Genomic DNA, 7,810 nt, shown 5'->3' with positions numbered 1-7,810 from the left:
CTTGCTCATTAAACACTTCTTGGGTGTCTGACATTACATGAATTATGATAATTGTTAAATCTCATGTGAAATTATGCCATTGTTTTTTTTTCATATTCTTACTTTGCATACACACTTTACGATTGCACCCTCCCCAACCGAATCTTTACTAGTGCTACATTCTGTTATGGGTGAAAACAATTATTGAACTAAAATCCAGGCCAAGGAAAGCAGTATGATGCCCTGTAATGTAGGAGGATGCCGCTATTGCAGTGTTTAGTCTAGAGCTGAATTTAATGAGAAAGGGCAACAATGTAGGTCATCTGTCGATATTTGCAGACCATAATTGTGTTGTGGTCATTTTGTTATTGCAGGAAGCATCTTCAAAAAGCAGTGCTACAAGGATGTGAGCAGCAGTTTCCCTTCAACGAAGGGGTCAAATTCATGGAAGCCACGTGCCTGCTGCTTCTGGCCTACACAAACATGCAGCCACCATAGTAAAGTTCTTGCAAAGGTGTGAGACATCCCTATGCTGCATGGATTGAGCATGTTAATTGCCTGTTTTTTATAGCTTATAGTAATATGTCTACAAGTGTACTTCCTTCTAGTGTATATTTACATTCTCTTAAAGGGCCAGTCAGCAGGCTCCGACTTCTTTTTTTTAACCTCCCAAACAAGCTCGCTAATTCGTACAGAGGGCCGCAGGAATCACATTGTGCGAATGTCAGACACTCCACTTCTAAAAACAATAACCGCACCTCCTCTTCAGCGCTTGACCAGTCCTCTTTGCTAGCGAAGTGGTGTAATGTTGCCTATGAGCAACATTAAGTAACGCTGACTGTTGAATAGTCCTCTGCAATACGAAACGGCATTTTGGCTTTGTGATGATGCAGTATCTGTGGTTGTCACAAGTGTTGCGAATTGGTTTATCTCGCCAGTGCTTTGACTGTGCTTCCTCACCGCACCGCTCTGGCACAGTGGCACACCGAGGAAGCCCCTCTTCAGGATGGTCAGGCTGAGCGAGAAACTGAAACCAGCTGGAATGTTTGTTCTATCCCCTGTGGCTTCATTATTACACCACTTAATCAAAAAATTCGTGTGACAACATGTTCACGTTGTACAAGCGTGCAGTTGTCACAAATTTTAGACTCCGGGGTTGTTTAGGGGCCCTTTAGCCTTAAATTATGAATGGTAAATTCACACGTCACGTGATTTTCTTGCTTTATTTTTTGCAATGCTGATTTTTAAAATAGCATGTCAGCTTCTGTGAGTGGTAATTTATACATTTATCATACAAAACATCCTGCTATATTCAACAAGTGTTATTATAGATTTTTCATGGCACCAGAGCCACCTGCTTTTTGCCATGTGGCAGCTACATGGAAGTTCATTGCTATGCTGCTTTAACTGATATCTTTTCAATCAATGCGTTTCACAGTCCAGGGTGTTTGGTGTATTTGCATCTTGATGTGTTTAATATCATACAAGTGATGGATTTTTTTCTGTCTTCTAGTGTTTACTTTGCAGCTATTTAACTGTGGTTCTCAGGGGCATATCTAGACAGGAACATCAATTCTGCTAAGCTTTGGTTCGAAAAGAGACGCTGAACAGGAGTTCCTTAGGTGCATGCCCTGAGCACCAACCCTTTGGATTACAGAAATATCTAAACTGCATAATGTCTGCAGCTCCTTGCTTAATTGCATGTCTTTCTTCAACCTACAGCTCTTTCCATAATCCTTAACATTAACCTACATTACCAAGTGAACATCCCGCGCTGCAATACAGTGGTTATAATGGTCAGCTGCTGATCTGAACTGCGCGGGTTCGATCCTTGATGGAGTGGTTGCACTTTCGGTGGAGGTGCAAATCCTAGAGGTTCCTGTGCTTTTAATTTCACGTTTACATACAGAACCCCATTGTTATTATTACATCAGCAAGTGGACAGAGTGGTAATTCTAGATTGTATACATATTTAGTAAAACAGACAGCTGAGCTGGTTGGTAGGTATTCATGTTAAAAAGGCAGGGCATGCAAACATGGACACAAGAGAGAAACCAAGACACCACTAACGCCAACTGGAAAGGTGGACAGTGGCACAAAATAAAGTAGACACAGAAACTTATCTGTGCATGCCCAGGCAAGAGGCGATACCTATCAATCTGGCACGCGCGATAGTCTACGTGAGAGATAACTGCTCAAGCATTTGATTTCTTCTTTATGCTAGTTAATCGACGGTTGGCTCTCTTGTGCACTGCCATTATCGATATGCCAGGCCTCGAGAATTGAACGCATTTCTTCATTCATGTGCTTGTACAAAACTGCATTCATCGAATTTTGGCGTGCATTTACGCTCTCGACAATGTAAAGGTAGATTAGGTGATGAGCCTCCAGTTAGTGATCTCAGCGTTTTAGGTGTCTTGACTCTCTTGTGTCCATGTTTGCATGCCCCATCTTTTTAACATGTATTCATATAGTGCGTAAGAGAAATAGGTTATCTAGTGAGTTATTTGGAAAGTAAGTTTAGGCGAACACCAATATAGCAATGTAAATTAAATTTAAGCGATGAATGCATCGGGCTGGATTAGGAAACGATATAATGGCGAAATATAGCCGCTTGCTCTTTGCTTATACTTGTCTCAGTTTCTTGTCTCGTATGCTTTGACAATGACCAGGTGTCGTGTTGGATGCTGCTAATTGGTTATGAGCTATACATAGACAAAGCAGCGGCTGTTTGGATGCTTTCTAAACAGCTACCGTATGGGGAGAGAAAAGTTAATTTGGGTTATGTGAGGCATGCTAAAAAAAGTCGACTTGTTTCTGATGTTTTTGTTTTCCTGGCAGACATTCTACACGAACTTGCCCAAAGGTGGAAGGAAGGCACGCACAGATGGACGCACAGAAATCATGGGGCTGCCGTAGAAGCTGTGAATGAGCATTAACCTGTGAGTATGTGTCTTAAACATTTTGCTGAAGCCTTTTATTTTGGCTGAACATTCTTATCGATGCTTTGTATTCCCTGATTTGTAGCGCAATATTGTTACACCCTGTTGCTTTCACAACAGAGCTCTTTAGTCTGGTACAAGGCCCAAAAAGTTCGACCTAGATGACCCAATTGCGGCAGCCAATTGTTTCCACAATTAATGCATTAGTGTAAAAAAACGCAATAGACGGAGCACAAGAAAAAGGAAGACACAAACAGTGCTGTGTTCGTGTGCTCAGTCTTCTGCACTGCTTTGTTTATGCTCTGTCATACCAACACACACAAGCATCCATTTTAGCTTATGTAGTAGTCCAGCTCATACACTTGGTAACGTTCTCCAACGGCAGGATTACTAGCTTATTTTTCGGCATTGTACATAAAGACCCTGCAAGTTTGTTTTTGGCTGTTCTCGCTGCTTTTCGACTACCAATCCTCCATCTGTCTTTTACTGATTTTTGTTGTGATGTGTTCATCTTTATCAAGCTTTCTCTAAGCCTAGGGCTTCATGAGAGCTAGTTCCCAACACGCACATGGGTGGACATTTTGACATTTATTTAAAGGGTGGTCCGTCATTTCCATATCTCTCTCACAACCAGTGCATGTGACGCCTACTTACTGGATCTCACTTTATGACTGTATATTCTAAGACAAGATTAACTCGCTTCAGACATTGCACTAGCTTATCATATGCTTCCCTCCTTACTTCGTCCTTATTCTTGCGATAGTTACTGAGAGCTTTTCATTTTTAGTATTTGCTATCCATTAAATCATCTCCACCTCTCTGACATTGCACCTAACGCTTATCGTGCATAAAGTTTAATGCATGCTCTCAGCATCACGAAATTTCGTCCTGGAAATTATCATTTGACTACAGGTATGATCTTTTTAGCAGCATGATCTTTTTCAACAGCAAAGGAGTTCGTTAAAAAACCACCTTTTATACTTAAAATGGGGATGACTAATTCCATACCTCGTTTATTAAAGTTAACCTCTTTCAATTTCCTTACGCTTGTTCTTTGTGTTGTGCTTGCCTCATGGTTTGCAGTCTTTATGGATCTGGTATATTTAAAGAGTTGAATAGCCGGTCACCTGCTTATGACACTGCAGCTTAAGTATTGCACCCACTATCATTGCCATAGTAGCATTTGGTACAGTAGAGGTTTGTAATGAATGTAACGAGATGTACAGCTCATGAAATAATTGTTGAACAACGAATGTTGTTGGAGCTAGTGATTCAACAAGAGGACTCCTCTTTAGAGGGGCAACGAATTGCATCAAGGTTGCTGCAACAACTTAGACACATCAATTTGTTGAAACATTGTCTCCAACAACACGCTTTGTTCAATGGTTTGACATTCATTCAAGCCGCCATCTTCAGCTCAACTTTTGTCGCGTTAAGATGTACAGGATATACAACTGTCATGTTGTTTTCTGATAGAATTCAAGAGCTACTGACAGCAAGCCCTGCTTCTCAATTTAATTCTCATCCTTTACGTTTACGCTTTAATCTTTGTCATCTGCAGCCTTATTATATGTGCACTGCAGCAGTAGCCCTTCGCAGTGGTCTACAATTTGCCTCGCCTTGTGCGAGCCGATTCCATTTTACGCATGCGCAATTCTTCATTTCTTCACCCATATAACTCTCGGCCTTCTCGGCAGCATTAAGTACAAAAATTGTAACTGTTAAGACTTTTGCTTCAACATCATGACAATAATTGAATAGAATTGGTAATGCACGTAAATAAACACTCTTGCAGTTAGAACGTAATGTGTTTAACCCTGAATTCTTGTGTACTATAGCAATAAGTCTTCGTGAAATCATGCTGCTTGTTGTTCATATAATCAGAACGATTCCAGAAATATCTGCAAAATACCGTTTCTGCTTTTTTGATTTCTGAAACAGTGATGCTAAGGGAGGCCATGTGCACATGCACTATGGCAATGTTTAAATGTGTATAAATTCTGAACATTGCTGTTGCTCTAGGTGTTTTCTTTCACTTCCTTTTCAGACGTACAGAAAGGAGCGAAGTGGAGCTGTCCATGGGCCGTGCACACAGTTTCATAAGCAGGCTTGCAACACTTTTGACAAATATGTTCCTAAATACATCTGCCAAAGTGGCATTTAAAGAAGCATGTAGTAGTGTACTTCATTGTTTATTTGGCATGAAGCAGCAGGTATGCTTCCGTCATCAGCAAGTTCACACAGTACAGTGCATCTACACATGGCATGCTACCCCCACATCTACCAGCTCGGGATGTGTAGCTTGATTGTAAAATGTTTACTTTGACTTAACACAACAATTATTAACAAAATGACATGAAAGTTCTGCCACCTATGCAGGCGACATTCTCAGTATACGCGGCCAAATATAAGCGGAGTTTGACCAGTCCATTAGTCGCACATTTTCTTGTAAACATCTCGTAGAGGGCCGCTGTTGTTGTTGCAAGCCAATGCGCCGTGATGAATGAACCATGATTCCAAGATTTTTCTTTTCCACCTTTGTACACGAGGTAGCATCGTCGAATTGATTAGGTCAAAATGCCTTGTCATTCAGCAGCGTTCAACAAGCTCCGTCTTAGAACATGTTGCATGGGTGGTTTTCGCAACATCCTCTTTGTGTTCTTTAACCTTCGATTACCTTCTTCAACCCATTTCGCCTATGCAAGTTGTGTCGCAATCCCCACATTGTACTTCATAGATGATCCCGCTCTAATCTTCGGCGGTGTTTGTGTATACCTTGTCCTTAGGACATGTGTTCACAAAGCCCAAAGACCGCACACCTGCGGATGATTAGAGCAGGGTACTCTACAGAGTACGTTGTGGGGTTCACGACACCACTTACATCGGCGAATTGGGCAGGAAAATGCCAATGACGTTCAAAGAACACAAAGTGGGAATGTTGCTAAAGCCACCCATGGAACGCATTTTAAGACAGCTTGTTGAATACTGCTAGACGACAGGTTATAGCTTCGACCTTAACAATGCGACGATGCTGGCTCAGGAACGAAGGTGGAGGAAAACTATTGGAATTATGGTTCATGCGTCATGAAGCATCTGCTTGAAACAACAACCACAGACCCATACCGAACGTGTACGTGGACGTATGTGGCTAGTGGACTGGTCGACCTCCGCTCACTTGTTGCCAGCGTATACCGAGACTGCCACCTGCATAGGTGTTAAAGCTTCTATGGGATTTTATGGTGCAGTTGTGGTACAAAACCATTATTTTGCATTAAGGCAAATGTGCCGTATTATATTGGACAGTACGGGCAGACCATTCTTTAGTATCTTAACGTAGGAGGTACATAAGAAGACCTTCTTTGAAGGAAATTGTTTTAGTCTGGTCACGGAACAGTGTTCTCATTCAAACAAAGTGACGGAGTGCTTTGTTTTATCTGTGGTAACGAAAGCACTTCGTAAGAAGACTCCTTTTTAGAGAAATCATTTAATTCGGATCGCGGAAAAGTGCTCGGCACCGCTATACCTTCAGCTTTGTCCGTGTTTAGGGGCCAGATTTTTTGCAGTGTAGGCATTCATCGACACAAGGACACAAGAATATAACGCGCGCCGGCTTACGCTATCCTCACTACGAAGCATGGTGAGGAGCTGCTACATCATATCTATGTCTCAGAGCAATGATGTTCTTTTTGAAAATAAGCGTAGCCGCCATGTCCTAATTTTAAAGCAACCACAGTTTCCGTTCTCACTGCAAAGAGACGTGTCGCTTTCGGCAGTTGTGTTGCTAAATTAATAGATGGGACGCTCTCCATACGCGTGCGCCAGAGGGGTGGGGGGGCGGCCGTCCCCCACCCTAGTACTCTCAGGGAGGCGCCAAGTCTGCCGCATACATTTAATCTGTCGCACCTGTGCCGTCGTTGTTTAATGGGCAAGGTTATGGCCACGCATGTTTTTAAAGATAATGGCGGCCGAGGACTATACTGATTTTAAGGCGAAAGCCTTTTATGCCTCATCAAACGCAAAATTTGACCGTCGGCGTCAGCGTCTCGCGTCAGCCGCGTTCGGCGTCCCGCGGCGTAGTGATGCGAAAAATCATCAGCGCGTGATGACGCCAGCATATGGCATCGCGATGACGTCACAGTTTACAGAAATGTGTGACGTCATTATGACGGACGTCCCGTGACGTAATATCAAGTGATGCTGCCAACCTGTCAACACATGACGTCGCAGCTTGGTCAAAGGTGGCCCGATCACGGAGGCGATGCAAAACCAGGTGAGGTGCCTCCGATCCAAAGGCAGGCCGTTGTGGGAAGCACGTCATCTTTTTTTTTTCATTTTTGCATTCAATGCCATTCTTGTTTTCGTTCGAACTCGAAATGGCGGGGCGATGGGGGGTGTCTGCTGCGGCGCGACTTCACCTCCCCTAATGGAGAACCCTACGCACGCCTACAACGATCTCCACGCGCTTTGAACAGCCTATTGAACATTTTAACGCGTTTCCTGGATTAATGACAGTATGTTGAAGTGGACATTCATCGATCGACAACGCTGTCGACTTTGTGTCTTTCATTCCGCAACAAAAATCATCAAAGCGGCTATCCGGTAGCGATATATTTAGGTATGAAGGGCGCTTACAAAAATATTTTCATAAATTATCATATGTGTGGCACTCAAGGCAGCTAACATTGGGGCACCACTTTTAGGCGGATTTGGGACTGTCACGATGTCTAAGACGCCCGGCACGTTTTGCTTGATCAAGCGCAATGGACACACGAAGGCGACAAGGTGTGACATAAACACACACTTCATTCCATTCAACGAGACAATTACACACACAGAACAGAAATAAGTAGAAATAACTAGGTGCCCAAAACACTATAATTAACGTGTCC

General features: G+C 42.8%; 1 long non-coding RNA gene across 1 annotated transcript; it reads left to right on the top strand.

The window, feature by feature from the left end:
- Positions 1–324: 324 nt before the first annotated feature.
- Positions 325–5,081, top strand: LOC125757982 (uncharacterized). Its single transcript, XR_007415623.1, has 3 exons — positions 325–493; positions 2,821–2,921; positions 4,969–5,081. It is a non-coding gene; the product is annotated as an uncharacterized LOC125757982 (long non-coding RNA).
- The last annotated feature ends 2,729 nt before the right edge of the window (positions 5,082–7,810 follow it).

The sequence above is a fragment of the Rhipicephalus sanguineus genome, chromosome 3 (assembly GCF_013339695.2).
Source record: "Rhipicephalus sanguineus isolate Rsan-2018 chromosome 3, BIME_Rsan_1.4, whole genome shotgun sequence".
In the NCBI taxonomy this organism is placed as follows: Eukaryota; Metazoa; Arthropoda; class Arachnida; order Ixodida; family Ixodidae; genus Rhipicephalus; species Rhipicephalus sanguineus.
This window is presented reverse-complemented; position numbering and strand designations above follow the sequence as displayed.